Here is a 22,642-nt window from a genome sequence, read left to right as displayed (position 1 = left end):
AACCACAGTCCCTTCCTTCCCTCCAGGAGGAAGTGGGTGCAGCTTCCAGCCCCCAGAGCTGTGTCCCCAGCCCTTGAAAACAGACTTCCTGAAATCACAAGGAAGACGGACGTGCTGGACAGTCAGGAGCATTTCAGAGTTCAGAAGGGAATTTGCTGTAGACGCTTGTTGCCCCATCTACCTTCTAAGAGTGCAGAGGTTATAATGTAGTGTGAGACTGTGGGTCATTGCCATACAGGGGAAGGAAGAGAGCAAGTTCTATACTGGGAATGCAACTCACAGACATGTCATTTACGGTCATTAAAGTGTGGGAAAATTATAGAGAAACTAAAGGAGCACTGTTTTCTACTCACATCACTTATGATCAATTCTTTTAGTCATGATAAAACCGAACCTAAAGAATTTCTATCATCTCTTCATGTTGCACAACTTGGACGCAAAATCAGGATCAAACCAATGTCCCTTCATTTGAAAGGTCTTGCTCTTTGCTGCAGTTCACTTGACAGCTTTTCAAAGTGACCCAACAAACAACACACATCCCTCAAGTTCATGAACCTCTGAGGAAGACATGCCCTGAATGAGTTCATCTCATGGCAGGACCAGCTCAAAGCCACAATTTGTGTCCCTTCTTCCTCTTTTATTTATTTTTTTATTTAAAAAAATTTTTTTTCAACGTTTTTTATTTATTTTTGGGACAGAGAGAGACAGAGCATGAATGGGGGAGGGGCAGAGAGAGAAGGAGACACAGAATCGGAAACAGGCTCCAGGCTCCGAGCCATCAGCCCAGAGCCTGACGCGGGGCTCGAACTCACGGACCGCGAGATCGTGACCTGGCTGAAGTCGGACGCTTAACCGACTGCGCCACCCAGGCGCCCCCCTTCTTCCTCTTTTAAATGAACTTGACTCCACGGTGAACAAATTGTCTTTCATTTCTTCTTCCAGTGCCCGTGTCAGCTGACTTGGAGCAGCACCAGGGTCTGGGACCCATCACAGCACCAGGAGGAAGCATCTAGGACAAGCCAAGTGAAGCCCATTGTGGCACCGAAGAGAGGGAGTTTACACTGTGTATTATGAATGAGGAGGTGCTTTTCCTTCCCGCTGTATGTAAGAGAGATGGCCAGCTCCTCAGCACCTTCTCCTCCTCCTCACTTTGTGGAAGGTCCTTGGTGCTTGCCCTGTCCACAGGCCTGGGAGACAGGAGACAGGAGCTTTCCTGAGGTCCTAAGCATTCCTGAGAATCATGCTCAGGGTCCAGGGGGAGGGTTCATGGTTCTTGCACCGAAAGACATCTTGGTTACTTCTCTGGAGTTTGGTTAACTAGTTTTTGGAAAACCTTGTGAGAGATTAGAGATTTCGAAGATGTCGTCTCATTAAAATTCAGTCAGCACATGACACCTTCTCTGGTATTTTCCAGCCAGAACGTGAGGGACTCCTACCTGACAGACTAACAAAGAAACACATGGGGACAATCAGATCCAGGGACATTTCTAATCTAATAATGTGCAACGAGTCTCCATTGCCCTGTGCTGGTAGCAGCTTCCCATCATTGGTGGATGGCCAGAGTGCTTTTTTGCATTTGCCACACGGGAACATCGAGCTGTCCCATCAGTGAACCATGCTTCACTAGCAGGTGGCTGATCTGCAGTCAAGTCCCTCAGAGCTGAACAGAGTAGAACAGCTGAGAACTGTCTTCTCCTGACCCATGATTTGGCAGTTTGCTGAGGCCTCCGGGTGCGAGATTGGCCCTCAAGAAATTGTGCCATGTCCCCTTCCCAGGGAGGATTCCATACACTTTTCATACCTTGGTGATGTGAGAAGACCCCGTGTGAGATGAAAAATCCTCCGTTGTTCCTTGGGGGGATAACAATTCATACTCAGGAGGATCTGATGACGCCGATGCACTTACATCTCTGAGGGCTGGTGCCCTTCTCTGGAGAGAAGCCTCCAGCGCAAATGCCCAGAGCACAGGGGGGAATATGGGCATCTCCCTGATGAAGGCTACAAAGCAGCCATTAGATGGGAAGAGTCATGGTCATTGCAGCTTCTGAGGATGAGGAGGACAAGACGGAGCTTGTTTCAGATTTAACTCAACCACTTCCAAGTTCTCCATTCAAACTTCGCTGCCTTTCTGGTGACTCAGTGCAGATAATGTAAGAAAATTCTCATATACAGAGTTATATGCAGTCAGCTTGTGCCCAGATCCCGGGCCTCCCTGTATTTCAGTTGAAGAAGCCTGAACACGGAACCGCAGGTGCCTGAATCCACCTTGTTCTCACAAGATCAGATCACGGGCTGGGACCTTTTCACCCCAAATCCTCTCTCAGGTGAGACTTTAGTAATGGCAGGAGGATGGGGTGGAGTTAGTTCCTCCCCAGAAGACAATTATCAAAACTGAAGAAAAACATTAAAATAAATACTTGAAGTCCATGAAAAGTAAATGCAGGCAGGCAGAAACATGAGAACTATAATCTTGAAAAACCACCACTACAATGGACGAGAACCACAAGTCCAGAGCTTTCTCCCCTCTGGGTGCTCCCTTCCCCACTGCCCCAGTGGCTCACGGGGCAGATGACAGCAGTCACAGTGCCAAGAAGCTGGACATTTAAAGGGCAAATATGAAAGTGAGGGAGCAGCAGAGGGTTGAGATCTGAAATCTGAATCGAATCTCGGTCAAAATCCCTGGATGAGCACCACACTCTGCATGGCTGGAGGACACTCAGGAAACACTGCTGATAATGCAGGAGGAACCAGTGGGAGGTCTCATTTTATTTTTTATTTTATTTTGTTATAACAAGATATAGAAGATTAAATATTGCCATCATTTTCTTTTTTTTAATATGAAATTTATTGTCAAATTCGTTTCCATACAACACCCAGTGCTCATCCCAACAGGTGCCCTCCTCAATGCCCATCACCCACTTTCCATTCCTCCCTCCCCCCATCAACCCTCAGTTTGTTCTCAGTATTTAAGAGTCTCTTATAAAGCATCCAACTCTTGATCTTGGGACCATGAGTTCAAGCCCCACATAGGGCACAGAGTTGACTTAAAAGATAAGACCATAATGGATGAAGGATGGTCAGACTTTGTGGCTGGGAGGACATTTAGAAGTTTGGGGGAAATACCAGGAACAAGATGACGACAGAAAAGGTGAAGACCAAACTGTGAGGAGAACCTGCACAAACCCTTGACTGACCCCCAAACCACACACTCAAGGGAGGGTCACTCAAGACCCGGGATAAAATGCAGCCCCTGGAGGTGGGAAAAACTGGGTATAGATAACACCAGTCAACAATGTTCCTGTCATAGCTGGGTCCATGCTAGTGAAACACTTTTAGGAAAAACACAGTTGTCAAAAGAAAAAAAAGAAAAAAAAACCAGAGAAAATAGATTTCAGATTTGCTAAAACTAAAACACACAATCCAGGGGCGCCTGGGTGGCTCACTCGGCTAAGCGGCCGACTTCAGCTCAGGTCATGATCTCGCGGTCCGTGAGTTTGAGCCCCGCGTCGGGCTCTGTGCTGACAGCTCAGAGCCTGGAGCCTGTTTCAGATTCTGTGTCTCCCTCTCTCTGACCCTCCCCCGTTCATGCTCTGTCTCTCTCTGTCTCAAAAATAAATAAACATTAAAAAAAAAAATTAAAAAAAAAACAAAAAACAAAAAAAAAACACACAATCCACTTTTAAAGGACATGCAGAGAAACAGAAATGTGTGACTATGCAAAATTCAACACAAGCATGTTCCCTGTGTGACAATTCCCAGATATTGCAATCAGCACCAAACCCTGCCACGAGCATCAAAGAATGAATAAATATATGTTGAAAGAATTTAAGAAAATCAAGTTATCAAAGGATGAACAGAAAGGATATCTGAATGAAGAAGTAGAATGTACAGAGAAGACCAAATTGACATTCTAGAACTGAAAGGGGAAAAAAATGCAATGACAGTTCAATGGGTAAACTTCATGGAAGGCCTGGGAAGGCAGAGTAAAGAATCAATGAGGTTGAATATAAATCAATAGAAATTACCCAATTCAAAAAATCAGAGAAACAAGATTTAAGAGACACTTATAAAACCTCAGAAATCCACAGACAATTAAAAAAAAAAAAAAAGCAAACAGAGGATCAGAGTCCAAAAATGGGAAGGACAAAAAGGGCAGAAAAATATTTGAAGAAATTCCGTTTGAAAACTCCTCTAATTTAGTGCAAAAAGCTTGAGCATATAGATCTGAGAAGCTCGTCACTCACCAGAGAAGAGAAGAGAAGCAAAAGAAAAACACACTGAGGCTCTTCCATTTCTACACGAGAGAATCAAAAAGAAGACAGGGGCGCCTGGGTGGCTTAGTTAGGCGTCTTGGCTCTTGATTTCGGCTCAGGTCATGATCTCTGGGTCCTGTGATGGAGCCCCGGTTGGGTCTCCCTGCTGAGCATGAAGCCTACCTACTTGGGATTCTTTCTCCCTCTCTCTTTGCCCTTCCCCTGCTCATGCACTCTCTCTCTCTCTCTCTTAAGATATATATATATATATATATATATATATATATATATATATATATAAACAAAGCAGAAAAAGAAAACACCAAAGGCAAATCTTCAAAGTTGACAACACCTTCCACACAGGACATGGTGGTTTTAAAATGTTCACAGGTTCACTGATACTCCCCCCATGAAGAGGTAGAACTAATTCTTCTTCTCTTGTGTGCAGACTGGACTCAGCGGCTCAGTTCTCATGGACAGAATAAGGGGGACGTGATAGTGTATGACTTCAGAGATCAGGTCTCAAAGGGACTGTGGTTTTCTTCTCCCCCTCCTTCTCTTTCTTTCCTTCTCTCAGATCCTGGATTTGGAAAAAGACAGGTGCCCTGTCAGAAAGATCCTCACTTGCAGACGGGCCCACGAGTGAGGAGCTGAGGCTTCCCCCTGAGAGCCCGCAGACACTAAAGCTCCCTGCCAGTAGCCAGGGAGTTTATGAACTAACAGTAGACATATATGAACAGATGTATTTTGGGGGTGGGGGGTAGGAGAAAGGAGAAATGGCTCATTGTGATGTATTTTGGGGAGAGAACTTGGGTGACTGGGGGATGAGGGATTACCAGATGACATCTTTAGTTTTGGATATCTGTGATTATCTGCTGGATTCCCTCGTATGTGCTGGAGTGATGTTTTCAAAACATAAACTAGTTTAAAATACCTAACACTTGACTGATCATCCTCAGACCATTAATTAAGAGTCGGGTTCTTATCTTCTACTTTAGGACCAATCATCTTTTCCCTGAACTATTTTGCCTTTGAATTTTCATTTCTGAAGCAGGTGGGCTTGATTGTATGGACAAGTACTCCCATGAGAATAGCTTAATATGCCATGTAACATACAAAACCCATCATCTAGAAAGTATTTAAACTGACAAGATAGTAATAAATGAATAAAGGAGCACACCCTAGAAGCACGAAAAAGATCGTGCTTGCCCCCGCCCTCCCACCCCCAGAGAACAGGGTCCTGAGAAATGGAGCAAAGTCTCTGTGAGTCCCCTGCCCAGGGCGCAGACAGGCAGGCCCAGGCCCCCCTCCCCACCTCCCCCCTGCTCTGTGGCCTGAGCTGCTGACTTTCCTACCATCTCCTTCCTTTTTAAAGTGTAAAGAAACATGTACAAACTGGTTATGGATGTGTACGTATGATGTACAATATATATGAAGTGATGTATATCCCAAGTAGAAAAATTATAAAATGAGAAAGGTAAATGAGGACAAAGTAGAAAGGATGGTAATTCTCCCACCTGAGCTACTTTGTTGCGTTTTCTCCTAGTCTATGATAGATGCTCCTGCTGCTGGAAGTCTCTCTGTCTCTAAGGTGATAAGGACAGAGCTCAGGGGTCCCAGCCCTCCTCTCTCCAGATGCCATTTCCCCAGTCAGCTCACTGTCCCCCTCCTGAGAGGGCTGCTTCTCACTTCCTCCCCCCTCCTCAGTCTCCTGCACCCTTCCCTGCCTCCCTTCCTGAGGTGATGAGCTCCTTTGTTTCTCAGTCTGAAAGAAAGACTCAAATGAGAACTGCACAGTCCTCCCTCCCCTCCCCCACATGTGCACCTGTGTCCTCACCTTCTAAGTGAAGGTGGAGGCACCCCTCCTGGCTCAGGCTGCCCCTCCATTTGGGCACCTGCATCATCCATTTCCCCCTCTCTGCTGACTCAGCAGTTCCCCGTACAAACATGCTGTCCTGACTCCTATGCAAAAGCATGAAACATGACTAAATAAATCAAAACAAAATCCTCCCATAAAAATCCAACACTTGTTTCCATGACTCTGACAACTCCTGCCCCATCTCTATGGCCTCCATGCAGAACTTTCCTGACTCCGTTTGTCACCCACCATGTTGTCTTTAGCAAATGGATAGACACAGAGTTTTAAAAAGTCTAATACTTCTGCAGTACTTGAGGTCAAGTCAGGTGTCCCCAATCTTCCAGGCCCCCCCATCCTGAATCTCCGAGATCACCTGCACTAGTTCCTTCAGCCGATTCTCTGATTATTGCTTCTGTGCCTCTAAATAGCCTGCTTCTTGCACCCATTCTCTGGTTTTCAGGTTTATGCATCATCTTTACTGAATTTGCTCTTTCACACTCTCCCATGTGCCCCGTATAATTATTTTATAACTTTGATTAGCTCACTGTGCACTGTTAGCATTTCTATGACCGTGAAATGCTACTCACAACTGAGCATTTAGCAGACTATGATTACTTTACCTTTCCTGATTCAACTTATTATTTTCCTGGAGTAAATACATATCCTTCATTTGCTTAGTGTCTGTTGTTCTCAATTAAATCCTTCCCAAGCTCCCCCTGGGTAAATCTTGATGAATATTCGAGCCCATCCACTATTCCACCTCATGTCTATGCAGACGCCTGTCCCACAGCCCTCAGTCCTGCCCACGTGGATGGGATGCCTGCACACCTGGGGCAGGGCCGACAGCTGGACCCCCTCAGCTCAGCCTGGGTGCCCTCTGCCTCTCTCCTTCTGGCCCCCTGTTGCCTGGATCCCATGTGCTCCCTTCTTTTGCTTTTCTCCATCATTTTCCCCTTTGCCTAGTGGTATCCCATGGAGGGAACACGGAAAGTAGACACTGACACTCTCAACATCTGACGTGCCTTTGGGCTACCCTCACCTGATTCCCACGGTGATGGGATAGAGACTCTGTCCTGGACACAGTTGTCCTCGGGATTTGGGGACCGTGGGTCATGTCTCCCAGCTGCCAGTTCCGTGTTGTTGTGTCTGGAGTTTCCGAGGTGTCTGCTCCTCTACCTTCCTCCTGACATTTCATTGTGACGTGTCTTCGTGTGGGTCTCTTGTCATCCACTCTAGCTAAGAACTTGGGTAGGACTTTCAACATATGCGTTGCTCCCTGTCAACTCTGAGAAATATTCTTGAAATTTTTGGAAACAAATTTTAAGAACCGAACAGGTCTTCTCTCTCTTGCCTTTACCTCCCGACTGTACTACTTCAGGGAAGTACAACCGTAATCATCCACTTTATCGACTAAATTATTCATTTCTAGAGTCATAATTTTAACTTCCCAGAGCTCTTTCTTGTTCTAGGATTGTTCACCAGTATGTGTGGTTCCGATTCTGTTCCATATGCCATATGCCTCTTACACTCTGTAGACATGATTGATTCTAGTGATTGGGGACCTGTTAGGTCTCCTGTCATCTGTTTTTGGGATATCCTGACCTCTCTCCACACACACTCACTTCAGGAGTGACTTACATTTTCTTGTCATTTCTGGTAATGCCCACCTCCCACAGGACACTGCCAGTGTCATGTCACCAGGGGTACATGCTTGTTCTTCATTTTACATCTGGAGTCAGCTGACCCTGAGCCACTGGAGGCCTTGAGATGTACATGGGATGATGGGCTTTAGTTTGATTTGAGCAAGCAAGTCCCACCGCCTCTTAATGTCCTCTTAGGCTCTGAACCTAGCAGCCTCCCATCGCAGAACATTCTGGAACGTTGCAACAGTTCACTTGCATGGAATGCACACCCATACCCACCTCCTGATGGACAGAGAACCAAAGAAAGACAAGTCGACAAAGCCTCTGAGTGCAAACGTTCTGGATTGAACCCTGGTTCCACTACCTTCTTATCCTCCCTGAGTCTCCCTCTCCCTGTGTGTACAAAGGGATCCCGTAGGGGGTGCCTCATGGGTTTGCTTTGATGATTAACTTTGACCCTCTGTGTACATCACATGGAGATAGTGCCTGAGATATATTCCACTACTTATACTTATCGTTATATTGATTGTAGCACTTAGATATAGTTCCATTCTTTGTTTTTATAAGCCACAATTCAAGAAACATCCCTGAAAATATAACGTTGAAGTTTTTTTTTAAATATTTTTTTATGTTAATTTACTTTTGAGAGAGAGACAGAGAGAGAGACACACACACAGACAGAGAACGAGTCAGGGGCAGTAGAGAGAGAGGGGGACACAGAATCTGAAGCAGGCTCCAGGCTCCATGCTGTCAGCACAGAGCCCTGATGTGGGGCTTGAACTCACAAACCATGAGAGATTATGACCTGAGCTGAAGTCAGAGGCTTAACCAACTGAGCCACCCAGGCGTCCCTAGTGTTGAAGTTTTTTTTAACGTTTATTTATTTATTTTTGAGAGGTAAAGCGAGAAAAGGGGAAGGGCAGAAAGAGGGAGAGACACAGAATCCAAGGCAGGCTCCAGGCTCTGAGCTACCAGCACAGAGCCTGAATGGGGTTCAGACTCACAAATCTTGAGATCATGACCTGAGCCGAAGTCTGGCACTTAACCAACTGAGTCACCCAGACGCCCCCCTGAAAATATACGTTTGAGAACATATGTGATTATCTCCTCAGGATAAACTCCTACCTGCGTGGCTTAGTCCGGCAAGCATGAGCCTCTTCATTTCAGCTCAGCTCATGATCTCTGGGTTTCTGAGACCCAGCCTGACATTGGACTACTTGGGATTCTGTCTCCTCTCTCTCTCTGCCCCTCTCCCCACTCCTGCGTGCACTCTTTTTCATTTTTCTCAAAATAAATAAATAAATAAATTTTTAAAAGGATAAACTCCTAAAAGAGAATGTCTATGTCACAGTATCAGCACACTTAAATTGTGGAGACATTTTGCACAACCCTTGAAAATTTTTATACCAGCCTTCACTCCCATTATCCTTTATGACGGTGTATTTTCCCGACCCTCTGTTGGACACTCTCCTCACCTACTTTCCCCTTTCCCAAGTTGAAGATACTAAGTTTTGGTCCAATTTTATATTCTGGTGGAAAACAAGAAGTGGGAGGCACTGCAAGAATGTCCAGAAGGAAAGGGACAGAACAGCAAGAAACTGAAAGCAGTTTCATTCCCAAGACGGAAGGCCGCCTGGACTGCTCGTTCTCTCCAGAAGGACATACTATGGGCATCAGGCCTGGGATAAGAATGTTTTGTCTGGTGACAGATATACTCATGACCCAGTATAGAATACACTGCAGGTGCACAGCCTGTCAAGAGGCCAAATACTACGTTGTATGTGCTCGCTGTTATCAGAAAATTTGCAAAAATAAAAGAGGCTTGAGCCAGGACCCGTGCTTTGGCTCCTGGAGAGTCAGCCCCCTGCTGACTCACAGCAACTTCAGACCCTGTCTCTCTACAGCTGGCGCCAGAACAGGGACCTGAAGGTGGACATTTGCCACAGGGCTGAAGAACTGCCACGGAAACCAAAGGGAACTTTGGAGCCGGGAAGCTCAGACTTTGAGATTTCTGCAGGGTAAGTATGGGGAATTCTACCTCATCTAGTTAGGACTCATATATTTGGCTCTGGCAGACTTTTAAAGAGCTCAGGGGTAGAAGTGAACCCTTCTGCGTTTGAGGATTTGTTTTATTTGGTAAAGAAACATTGTTACTGGTTTACGCCCTCTGGCAAAAATGCTTTGAATCAGAAACTATGGAATTGGTTTTAGGTGCTTTGCGCCCTGCATCAACAAGAAGTAATCCCTCTCTCCCTTTGGTCTTTATGTAATTTTTTTTTTTTTTTTTAAAGGTTTTCAACGTTTATTTTATTATTTGGGACAGAGAGAGACAGAGCATGAACGGGGGAGGGACAGAGAGAGAGGGAGACACAGAATCGGAAACAGGCTCCAGGCTCTGAGCCATCAGCCCAGAGCCCGACGCGGGGCTCGAACTCACGGACCGTGAGATCGTGACCTGGCTGAAGTCGGACGCTTAACCGACTGCGCCACCCAGGCGCCCCGGTCTTTATGTAATTTAATTTCCCTGGTTTTGCAGCCCTTGCAGTCAGAATCCGGGAAGAAGGGGGCATTTGTCCTGGCAACCCCTTACTGGCTGAAAGTGATCAGGAGCTTGTGGATAATGAGGACTAAGAGCTGAGCTCCTAAACCCACCACTGGAGGGACAGAAACTTATGCGGGTCCTGGGTTAATGGCCCAGAGAGAGTTGCAGCTCAAGCCTCCATACCCCTGTCTCCCACACTGCCCCATGGTCCTGAGCTGGTCGATCCTTTTGAGGAAACTAAATGTTCTGCTTATTCAAAAAACCCATTTCTTGATACTTCTGCTCAGAGTATCACAGTTCCTGTTTCCCCCATGATGCAGATGCTTCAACAAGCTAAGCCTGGGTGGGGGGGGGGGAGGGGGGGGGGGACAATGAATTAATGGCTAGTATGCCTGCAGTTAATCCTGTCAACATTACCCAAATTCCTCCTCATCAGCAATATCCTCAGGGAAGGCAACGATTTGATCATCATTACCTTTAAGTTTTAAGGTCATCAAGGATTTGAAACAGGCTTGCACACAATATGGTGTTAATTGCCCTTATACGTTGGGATTGGTGTCTGCTTTAGTGAATTCAGAGCCACTCATTCCGTGGGACTGGGGCGGTCCTAGGTCGCACTGCTCTAAGTGCTTCTGAATTTTTGCAGTTTAGAATTTGGTGGGATGAAGAGGCACAGATACAGGCCTGGCATGATGCCACCACCAATGCTCCTGTGCCTGTTACCCAAGAACAACTTACCGGACTGGACAATGGCTTGGCATACAGGTTCAGCTTCAGTATGATGATCAAGCTGTGATACAAGTTAGATTGTGCTGCCTTGGTGCCTGGGAGAAAATACCTCCCCCGGGACAGGCTACACCCTCTTTTGTTCAAGTTAAACAGAGTCCTAAGGAGCCCTGTGTAGATTTCATCCCTGGACTATTGGATGTTATCAGTGGGTTTACCTGACCTCTTATAGCTGCTGGCTTTTGATAATGCTAATAAGGAATGCCAGCAAGCTTTATGACCTTAAGGAGGTGATTTATCTGATTATTTAAAGGCTTGTCAGGATATTGGCTCAGAGGTCTATAAAATGGGCCTACTGGCAGCCGCTATTCAAGGCACTGGACTTTACAAACAATCCAAGTGTTTTCGCTGTGGCAAAATGGGATGTTATAAAAGGGATTGTCAACAGCCCAGTCCTAACTATTCCCTTGATCCACCTTGGCCACCAGAAGGAAATACTAAACCTCCTGGGTTATGCCTCTGATGCAATAAAGGCTATCACTTTGCAAATCAATGTAGATCTAAATTCCATAAGAATGGAGCTCCCCTGTCTCTGTGAGGAAACGGGATAATGCCCCCATCCCAGGACCTGAATGTAAACAGTATGGGGAGTCAGATTATACGTTGTTATCCTCTGAGCAAAAGGGACTCATCATCCAATTCTGTCCCTTTGTCCCTGACCCCCTCCAGGCCACAGGAGGGAGCTCTGCATTAGATATCCCAGCCCCAGATTCCCTGGTCATGGATTCAGCCATGGGAATTTATAAGGTTAAAACTGGGATTTATGCCCCTCTTCCTTCAGGGTCCGTTGGCCTTCTTATTGGACAAAGTACTCTTACCGCCAAGGAGTTCATGTCCACTTAGGAATTATAGATGCTGCTTTAAAGATGAAATTCTAGGAATGGTTAGTACTTCTGTTCCTTACTGTGTCATGGCAGGAGATCACTTTGCTCAACTAATTATTGTTGCCTTACATTGCTTTAAATTCCATGCCAATAGAATGGCAGGGAAGGTTTGGGCCTATCGGTAAACAGGTATCTTGGTAAACGTTTCTAAAGGACAGAAGGCCTGAGATGACCTTACAAATTAACGGAAAATTGTTTACTGGCCTGGTAGACTCAGGAGCTGATGTCACCATCATTGCTTCTAAGTTTTGGCCCAAGAATTGGCCTCTTCGACCTGTATCTGCAGTCTTTACAGGTGTAGGAAAAGCTACTGATATCCCACAGAATGTTGAAATTTTTCTATGTAAAGGGCCTGAAGGCCAGGCTTCTACTATCCAGCCTCATGTTACTGACAGAGCTACTAATCTATGGGGAAGAGACCTATGAAGTCAATGAGGAGCATATATTAACATCTCTTATGTTTCCCTACTGCAACCAATATGATGTCCAAAGTGAATTATAATCCGGTAAAAGGGCTTGGACAACAAGAAAATGGGCATATTAAGCCAATTACTGCTGAAATGCAGCCTCCTTATATGGAACTGGGATATCCTGTACAGAATTCAAATTTAGTGTAAGGGCCACTGTTCCTGAACAAGGTTATGCCTTACCATTAAAATGGTTAACAACTGTCCTGGTGTGGGTGGAACAGTGGCCCCTTCCAAAAAAGAAATCAGAGGCTTTAGAGCAATTAGTGCAAGGATGCCGGTCATATAGAAATGTCCACCAGTCCATGGAATTCTCCGGTGGTTGTGATAATGAAAAGATCTGGGAAATAGAGACTGTTAACGGACTTAAGGAAGGTAAACAAGGTTATACAACCCATGGGACCTTTGCAACCTGGGCTCCCATCCGCTACTATGATTCCTCAAAACTGGTCATTAACTATACTAGATTTGAAAGATTGTTTTTTCACAATTCTACTACAGGCAGACGATAGAGAAAAATTTGCTTTTTCTGTACGTTCATACAGTCATATGGTTCCTGTGCAACGCTATCAATGGAAAGTGCTTCTGCAAGGAATGCTAAATAGCCCTACTATGTGTCAGCATTTTGTTAATCCGCCGCTTTCACAATTAGCCATTCAGTTTCCACAGGTGTTGATTATCCATTACATGGATGATATTCTTTTTGCTGCAGAAACACCTACACAGGTAGAAGATCCTTATCAAGCTGCTGGATTATTGTTACCGAAATACGGCCTAATAATAGCAGAGGATAAGGTGCAAACCCAAGATCCCTTCCTTTATCTTGGTGCAAAAATTCACAAAACAAACATCGTTCCCCCAAAAGTACAAAGACATGGAGATAATTTAAAAACTTTAAATGATTTCCAGAAGTTACTAGAAGATATAAATTGGTTGCGACCTGCTTTGGGAATCCCAACTCCTACCTTATCTCACCTTTTCCAAACATTAGCCCGTGACCCCAGCATTAACAGCCCTAGGGTCCTCACAAAAGAGGCAGAGGCTGAACTAAAATGGATTAAAAATCATACTGAGAATTGTCAGCTCACTGGTATTTGACTTAATGTTCCTCTTCAGTTATTGATTTTTCCTAATCCACGTTCTCCAACAGTGGTCTTATGGCAGGATCGGGGAATCATTGATGGCTGTTTTTACCAAAAAAGGACACTAAACTTCTTATCATATATCTGAATAAAATTGGGAATATAATTTGGAGACGCTGATCCCAACTACGTGTGCTTAATGGTGGTGTTCCCTCCTCTAAAATTATTCCCTTATCTAATCAACAAATTGACATGGCTTACCAAACTAATATACAATGGCAATAGTCTTGTCTGATTACACAGGGAAATTAGACAATCGCTATCCAAGGGACAAAATTTTGTCATTTCTCAAGGCCACATCATTCTCTTTGGCCAAAGAGAATTTGAGACCAGCCTCGAGCAGATGCTGACACATATTTTACACATGGAAATGGTCATGGTAGAGCTTCTATACATGGTCCTATTTCTAAGGCCTGATAGACACCCTATACATCTACCCAAAAGGCTGAATTAGCAGCCGTTATAGAATTGTTGCATCTTGTACCTGCCTCCCTCAATGTTGAGACAGATTCACAATAAGTGTGGCTCACAGTCCTAAATATTGAAACCACACATATTGTTCCACAAAATGAATTACATCGTCTTTTTGCATTTACAGGAATTAATATGGCAAAGGCAACAGCCTTTATATATCACTTATATTCACAGTCATTCTAACTTTCCTGGACCGTTAGCCTTAGGAAATTCCATTGCTGATGACTTATTACAAGGCACCTTATAGATGACACAACAGGAGCATATGCTTCACCATAGTAATGCCCGAGGACTTGCCCATAGACACGCTGTAACACATGCTCAGTCAAAAGACACTGTTAGTGCCCGTCCTTCTTGCCAGCCCTTCACTGTGGCTCCATACACCTCTGGAGTGAATCCTCGTGGACAACAGGCAAATGAACTTTGGCAATCTGATGTTACCCATATCACAGCTTTTGGTAAACTCCCTTATGTGCGTGTTACTGTGGATACCTTCTCCAGATAGATCTCGGCCACGGAATGTACCAGAGAAAAGGCTACGCACATTATTGCTCATTTTCTTGAAACCTTTGCAATTCTAGGTATCCCACAATGCATTAAAACTGATAATGGCCCTGCCTATGTATCTCATAAGGTAGCCTGCTTCTTTGCAGCCCAACAAATTACTCCTCTTACTGGCATACCCTATAATCCTCAAAGTCAAGGGGAACCTTGTTAATTAAATAAAAAGGGGGAAAAGAAGAAGGACTTAGACCTACATCATGGGAACAATTACACTGTGCCTTATATACTTTACCCTTCTTGGACACACAAGGACCCCATACATGTCCTACTGCTGAGGTACACTGGCACAAGCAAAAGGCCATCCCTGTTTATCACCTGGTATACTGGAAGGATGAGAAAGGACTCTGGGAAAAGGGAGAGGTTGTTGTGTGGGGCAAACGGTATGCTTATGTCTTCACAGATCAAGGTTACCAGTGGTTACCCAGTCATGGCTTAAAACCCAAGCATGAGCCGATCCAAGCGACCTCAGTTCACCATGACTCCACTAGTCAAAGAGTTTCACAGAATGTCCATCCAGAAACTGAGAATTGTGCCCAATGACCACACCCTCTTCTGAGGCACACTAGGACTGCTCAACCTCCTCCCCAGGGACAAGTTAAAATGTTGACACATGATGCTGAAAAAATATTGATGCAGACTTGAAGCCCAAAAACTCCTGCTCACCTTTTCCTTGTGATGCTCATGGTTATAACTATCACAGTAAGGGCTGATAACTATACTTCCTGGGCTTCTATCCCTCATCCACCTCTCAGTCAGGATATGACTCAATTGGTATGACTCCCTTGTGTTGGTATATACAAATGACACTGAATGGACACCTGAGCCATTTGACAGCAGAGGACCACGTAGGCCAAATGAAGAAGGTACTGTTATGGATGATTATACTATAGGGATTGAAGGTCCTCAAATATGTTTTCGTTATGGGAAACACTGCCTCAAAAGTAAGCCTCAAGCATGGCTATCTATTATTAAAAATGGGACCCAACACAAACATATGTTCATACTATCAGCCCATTCTCTGATTGGCTCCAATCTTACAATTAATGACGCTCCTCCAATGCTTCTGTCTTGTGCTACTCGTACATTGTCAGAATGGGACGGATGGGTGACTTGGGAGGCATGTAGATGGAACATAGGCAAGTTCCTTTAAATACTTCCTATGGAAGTCTCATTGATTGGAGCCCTATGGGCTCAGCTCGCCTTAAAAATTGGTTACAAAATCTACAATGGTGTGTTCATAATCATACTATCCGCACCATTCCTAATGGCTCAATTGTTTGGCACAGTGGGGGATTTTCTGCGCCCAGTCCTCATTTACAACCAGGACCCTTACAAAAGCATCTATGGAAATTAACTGCTGCCCCCCACCCTTTCCATACCTGGAAGGGCACATAGTATAAAAACAGCTCCAGGAACATTTCTACTTTATCTTTCACGGTCAATAGTACCTGGTACATACGGGCTTGTGTCCGTTTGCCATGCATACTATTAAAAGGACAGATAGTTTGGAATGATTCTGAGGCCCTTATAATCTGTGTTAACTGCTCATTATACAGTTGTATTAACAATTCTATACCCTTTACCCTGTCATCCAAAAGCTTATATTTACTTAGAGCATGCCCTGGCCTGTGGATGCCGATTTGCATGTCTCCACCATGGCAACAATGTTTAGAAATGTATCTGATGGACCCCGCTCTGCAGCCAGCTCTTCATGGATCCCTACGGTTTCCTGGAATGCTTGTTGCAGCTCTCATAGGCATTATTGCTGTGACTGCGGCCACAGCTACTGCGGCTGTCTCCTTGCACCAATCTGTACAGACAGTACAATTTTTGCAACAATGGCTAGAGGAATCACTCCAAATTTGAAAGACACAGTGGGACGTTGACAGTCGACTGTCCAGTGAGATTGCAGACCTACAACAGGCTGTGTGATGCTGCTGGAAGGTCAATTACTGAGCCTACAAAGACAAATATCATTACAATGATATTGGAACACTACATCAATATGTGTAACACTGTTACCACTTAAAAACACTAAATTTCCATGGAATGATGTTAGAGACACTTGCTCGGACAATCTAATGTGTCTATAGACATTCAACATCTGCAAGCACAGATATATGAGACTTTCAAAACTTATCTATCCATGTTATCCGGTTCTAAGATTTTAGAAAGTATATCAGAGGGATGAGGAAAATTAAACCCTGAAGAGCATGTTAAGATTTTTAGCTTCTCTAATGCTATTCTGTTTGTATTAACATGGGATGTATTTATCTTTGCACGTACAGTGTGTGCCAGAGACGACGAGCCTGTCAACATATCGACCGACAGTTCGGGTTATGCAATGTCCTCCTACAGTCCACCGAATACAAACAGAAAGGGGGAGATGCTGGAGAACAACAGGCTGGAGGCACCGTAAGAATGTCCTGAACGAAAGGGACAGAGCAGCAAGAAACTGAAAGCAGTTTCATTCCCAGGACAAAAGGCCACCAGGACTGCTCCTTCTCTCCAGAAGGACATCATCCGGGTGCCACCCTGGGGATAAGAATGTTTTGTCTGGTGCCAGATGTACTCATGACCCAGTATGGAAAACACTGCAGGTACATGACCTGTCAAGATGCCAAATACTATGTTGTATGTGCTTGCTGTTGTCAACAATTTGCAAAAATAGAAGAGGCTTGAGCCAGGGGACCGAGGCTTTGGCTCCTGGAGAGTCTTAGCCCCCTGCTTTGCAATCCTCTCATACCACACCTTTATAGGACCTGTCTCTCTACATATTCCACACTCTCATTTTCTTTATGTATATTATTACCAATATATGTGTGTGACATTTAGTGTCTTCCTTGCCAAACTGTTCTCTAATATTTCTGATTATCTTTTTTTTCCTATTATTTGAGTGCAGCTTACACACTGTTCCATTCCTTTCAGGTTTACAACATAGTGACTCGTCATATAATCCAATAATTGCACTCTTGGGTATTTACCCCCCAAAAGTGAAAACACCAATTCTTTTATTTTTTAAGTTTTATTTATTTTTATTGAGAGATTGAGAGAGAATACACAAGCAAGGGAGGGGCAGAGAGAGAGAGGGAAAAGGAGGGAGAGAGAGAGATTCCTAAGCAGACTCAGTGCTGTCAGCCCAGAGCCTGATGCGGGGTCCACTCACAAACTGTGAGTGTGCACGTCCACACTATGGAGCATTGTATAGACACTGAGATGCTATTTCCAAATCAGAAATGTGTTTTGTTTCACTGAGTTTTGAAACAGAAGTAGGAGTCCAAGGAAGTGTTTCTACTTTTCAGTTTTCCCTGTATCACCATCACGGGGCTGGAGGACAGGGTGCACAGGGACAAAGACACCTCAGCAATGGCACGGGCTCCTGAGCTCTCCTCTCCTGCAATCCCGCCTCACCCCTGAGCCTGACCCCTGTGGAGTCCAGGGCTGCTCAGAAACTTCTTCCTCTCCCCACTGATGCCCAGGCTTCTGCTCAGACATATCTACCTGACTTACAGTCCAGACCCCACTCAGGCTTCTCAGTCAGAATCCACCTGAGAGCAGAGCAGTGGGGGATGTCCCCTGACCTTCCACCCCACGTGCGGCCACAGGACTAAGGAGAGAAGACCCAGCTGCCTTTCTCCTCCTCAGCCAGGCCCTCCCTAGGGTCTCCTTCAGCTCCAGCACCTGGACAGGGGCCCAGACACCAGGGGGCGCCCTCATCCCAAATGATGTTCAGTGAATGAGGTTCTTTTCAAAAGCCACAGGGATACAACCTGTGTCCCCACCCCCCCACACACCACACACACACAGACAAATGGCTAAGGAAGATGTGTGGTATACACACACACACACACACACTAGAATATTATGCAGCCACAAAAGGATGAAATCTTGCCACTTGTGACAACATGGATGGACAAAGAGGGCAGCGTGTCTGCTACGTGAAAGAAATCAGACTGAGAAAGACAAGTACCATATGATCCCACTCATATATGGAACTTACAAAACAAAGCAAATGAATAAACAGACAAGCAAACAGCAGAATTAGACCTATAAATACAGAGAACTCACTGATAACTGCCAGAGGGAAGGAGGTTGGGAGGATGGGCACAGTGGGTGAGAGGAGTGGGAGACACGGGCTCCAGTTATGGAAGGAAAAGGTCTTAGGAATAAAAGGCACAGCACAGGGAATATCATGAGTGATACTGTAACATCACTGTCTGGTGACAGGTGGCAGTTACACTCTGGCGAGCACAGCATGGTGTAGACAGAGGTTGAAGGGCCCCTGGGTGGCAGTGGGTTCTCCACTCACGGTCCCGGAGCCATGGGATCCAGCCCCGCAGGAATCAGCCTGCTTGAGAATCTCTATTCTCTCTCTCTGTCTCTCTCTCTTACTCCCTGACTCTCTTCCCTGCTCTGGTTATCTCTCTCTCAAAAAAAAGAAAATGTATATAGAATTTGATTCACTGTGTTGTCCACCAGAAACTAATGTAATCGTGCCTTTCAACTATATTCAAAGTTAAAATATTTTTTTTTAATTTTTTTTCAATGTTTTTTATTTATTTTTGGGACAGAGAGAGACAGAGCATGAACGGGGGAGGGGCAGAGAGAGAGAGGGAGACACAGAATCGGAAACAGGCTCCAGGCTCCGAGCCATCAGCCCAGAGCCTGACGCGGGGCTCGAACTCACTGACCGCGAGATCGTGACCTGGCTGAAGTCGGACGCTTAACCGACTGCGCCACCCAGGCGCCCCTCAAAGTTAAAATATTTTTAAAAAGAAATTAAGAAGTATAAACTGTAGGGGTGCCTGGGTAGGTAAGTCGGTTGGGCATCCGACTCTTGATTTCAGCTCAGGTCATGCATGATCTCATGGTTCGTGGGTATGAGACCTCCATCAGGCTCTTCGAATGGGTGCCTCCTCTCCCATGGCTGCAACTGCAGAGAAAACATGCAGTTACAATAAGGCATGGGAAGGCTAAGTGAGACTGGCAGAAACACAGACCCCTATACACGCAGGTGATCGTGTGGGGTGTGGGGTCAGAAGAGAGACTGAGCTGCAAAAAAAAAAAAAAATTAATTGGATGAGAGAAGGAAGCGACCGACATAAAAATGAACAAAACATCCCAACATGGCATCAAGGTTGCGGGACATAAACTTGTCAGGCACCCATTAGGCATCAGGCACCATTCTCTGCACTACATGGTTCAAGACAAAGTCTCTAAGGAACAAGGAGACTCTGAAGAGTTGGAGGAACCAATTTCATGAGATCGATACTCACTGGAGGAGGAAATGTCCATCTCCTCAGGCAGTTCAGTACCATCGACCTCAGTTTGACCTTGCACCTCACTGAGGATCTTGGCACTGTTTTCACTTGACACAAATGTGATGGACAATCCCCTCGGGCAACTGGCCTGCACAGGCCTCCTGGAAGGGGACAGAGGGTAGCACTGGAAGACCCCAAAGTAGGAAGACACGCAAAAGGAGGGACGAGGGTGTAATGTATGAATACATAGGAGATCAGGGGCTGGGAGGTGCACTGGGATGTCCGTGTGGGTGTGCAGCTTACCCAATGCAGGTAGGTGTGGGAATCGCCAGGCCGGTGGTAGTTGATGGCAGAGTTCACCTGCTTAATGTCCATGCCTTGGCCACATAGGTTGCTGGCCACAAGAATTCGTTATTGAAGACCTTTAAACTACTGATACCAAGAAAGCCTTTGTCAGAAAGACAATCATAAAAATGTTCACAGTCCTTTATCTCAGGGGTCTCATTTCTTCCCAAGACACAAGACATCTTTCTATCTCTCACTCACCTCTCCTCCCAGGGCGTCCCACAATGGATGGCAATGGCTGGGAAGTTCTGCTCCACCAGGAGCTGGGCCAATGCCATGCTACGCTGAGCAAACTTCACAAAGATCTCGTGCTGTGTGGAGAACAGAGGGATGTGGGCCCCTGGGTGTGTGTGGAGGGGAGAGTGACAATGTGCCAGAGTGGGAGATTTCCGGAAGTATATCCTCCACATGAATCCCACTAAGTCCCTCTTATTGCCCGCTGCATGATTCCTTTTTTCCTCTAAGGATAATTACTCTTTCTTTCTCTCCTTTGCTTTGGATTTTCCTGAGCAAATTGGCCTCTGAGGAGAGACAGAGAACAGTAACCAAATCTGGCAGACATGTTAGGGGACAGGGATGAGGTATTCCATGACAAAGGGATAAATATTGGAACTAGGGTCTGGAACGACCGTGACCGATATTCCTGCTTATGAAATATTAAACCTAAGACCTACCCTAATTGTGGGAGGAGTTTTAGTGTGAAAAAGTTGCACAATCCATAAGCTGAGAGAAAGCTTCTCCTCAGGGTGTGATACAATAAGAAATAAACATATTTAAGAACCCTAACAGGGCGAATGTATACTGGATTATTTAAGGATTTAAAAGTCCGTCCAGATTTTTTTTAAAGTTTATTTATATATTTTAAGACAGAGAGAGACAGAGTGAGTATGAGCAGGGGAGGGGCAGAGACAGAGACAGAGAGATCAAGAGAGACAATCCCAAACAGGCTCCACACTGTCAGTGCAGAGCCTGACAAAGGGCTCCATCTCACAAACCATGAGATCAGGAGTCCGACCCTTAACCAACCGAGCCACCCAGGCTCCCCAAAACACCGAGTCTTTAATTATTATTGATGGGTTGTCGCTATTTTAAAATATACAATTGAAGACAGAAGAAACAGCAGCCCCCACATCAGGAACTGGTCTGACACTGACAGCTGGGCCTCAGTGTGGTCAGAAGCTGGCTGATGCCACCACTGGGCCATATTATTCCTGTGGGACATGAGCCAGTCATCTCACGGAATATCGACAGCACACAAGGACACTTGGAAACCATGACAAAACTTTGTCCAATTACAGACAAAAACAAGGCACCGTATGACCCACCAAATACCAAACATGTCCCTGTGCTGGTTACTGAGCAATTGCTGCTTTTTACCATTACTTTGTTTATCTCAAGTTTTTATTTGAATTCCAGTTAGTTAACATACAGTTTAATATTAGTTCAAGAGTAGAATTGAGTGATTCATCACTTACATACAACACCCAGTGCTCATCACAACAAGTGCCCTCCTTAGAACCCATCACCCATGAGCCCATCCCATTTAACCTGTGACCCACCCAGAAGCTTGACAGCTTCTCAGTACTGACCACCTTGTCTGTTGGGGTTTGTGATAATATTAAAACAAATTAGTTTCTTTAAAAAAATTTTAAATGTTTATTCATTTTTGAGATAAGAGAGAGACAGAGTGCAAGCAGGGGTAGGGCAGAGATACAGGGAGACACAGAATCCTAAGCAGGCTCCTGGCTCCAAGCTGTTAGCACGGTGTCCCACGTGGGGCTTGAACTTACGGACCGTGAGATCTTGACCTGAGCCCAAGCCAGATGCTTAACCAACTGAGCCACCCAGGTGCCCCAAAACAAATGACTTTTGAAAATTCGATTCCACTCTAATCAATGCTGAAACACCTGTATTACCTAGTGAAACAACACAGAACACGTTACTTAAAAACAATCATGCATTAGTACAAGATCCGTTCCATGTGCAGATGGGCCTATGGTTTTAATGTAACAGAGAAAGACACAGTCAATGATACTGTTTCAGGTTCCAGTTTGCAAAGACCTCAGAGAAAGTACACATTGTGTAGTTTTAATATAGTATCAAAGATGAATACCCATAATTATCTGAAAAGGTTATGACACATACTATTCTCCTATATTTGGTCAAGGACATAAATTTTTTCATATACTTCAGCCAAAACAACAAGGAGAGGCAGAAGCAAATCTGAACATCCAGTGGTCTTCTAACTAGACAGACAAGAAAGATACTTGCAAGAATGTAAAATGCAACAAAACCACTATTCTCACTGCCCCTTTCATTTGGGAACATTGTTACTTTCCATACAAACAATATTTCTGTTTTCATATGATTGAAAATGAATTAATAAATATTTGAACCTGTTTTATTCCTACTGTGGTAAATAA

General features: G+C 44.9%; 1 protein-coding gene and 1 long non-coding RNA gene across 5 annotated transcripts in view; one reads left to right on the top strand and one right to left on the bottom strand.

The window, feature by feature from the left end:
• The window catches only part of LOC131515345 (uncharacterized), a 56,451-nt gene extending 35,933 nt beyond the window's left edge, over positions 1–20,518 (bottom strand). The window contains exons 1-3 of one of the 4 annotated variants that reach the window (XR_009263577.1): positions 20,178–20,518; positions 19,890–20,035; positions 18,195–18,383 (exon numbers count right to left, since the gene is read on the bottom strand). This is a non-coding gene — a long non-coding RNA (uncharacterized LOC131515345). Of the gene's footprint in view, positions 1–17,698; positions 18,384–19,429; positions 19,547–19,889; positions 20,036–20,177 lie in introns of those variants that run through there. The other 3 variants (XR_009263576.1, XR_009263579.1, XR_009263578.1) reach the window with 3 other exon arrangements.
• Positions 1–22,642, top strand: part of LOC131515325 (class I histocompatibility antigen, Gogo-B*0101 alpha chain-like) — a 116,175-nt gene that overhangs the window by 89,956 nt on the left and 3,577 nt on the right. The window lies entirely within an intron of this gene.

The sequence above is a fragment of the Neofelis nebulosa genome, chromosome 6, assembly GCF_028018385.1.
Source record: "Neofelis nebulosa isolate mNeoNeb1 chromosome 6, mNeoNeb1.pri, whole genome shotgun sequence".
NCBI lineage: Eukaryota > Metazoa > Chordata > Mammalia > Carnivora > Felidae > Neofelis > Neofelis nebulosa.
This window is presented reverse-complemented; position numbering and strand designations above follow the sequence as displayed.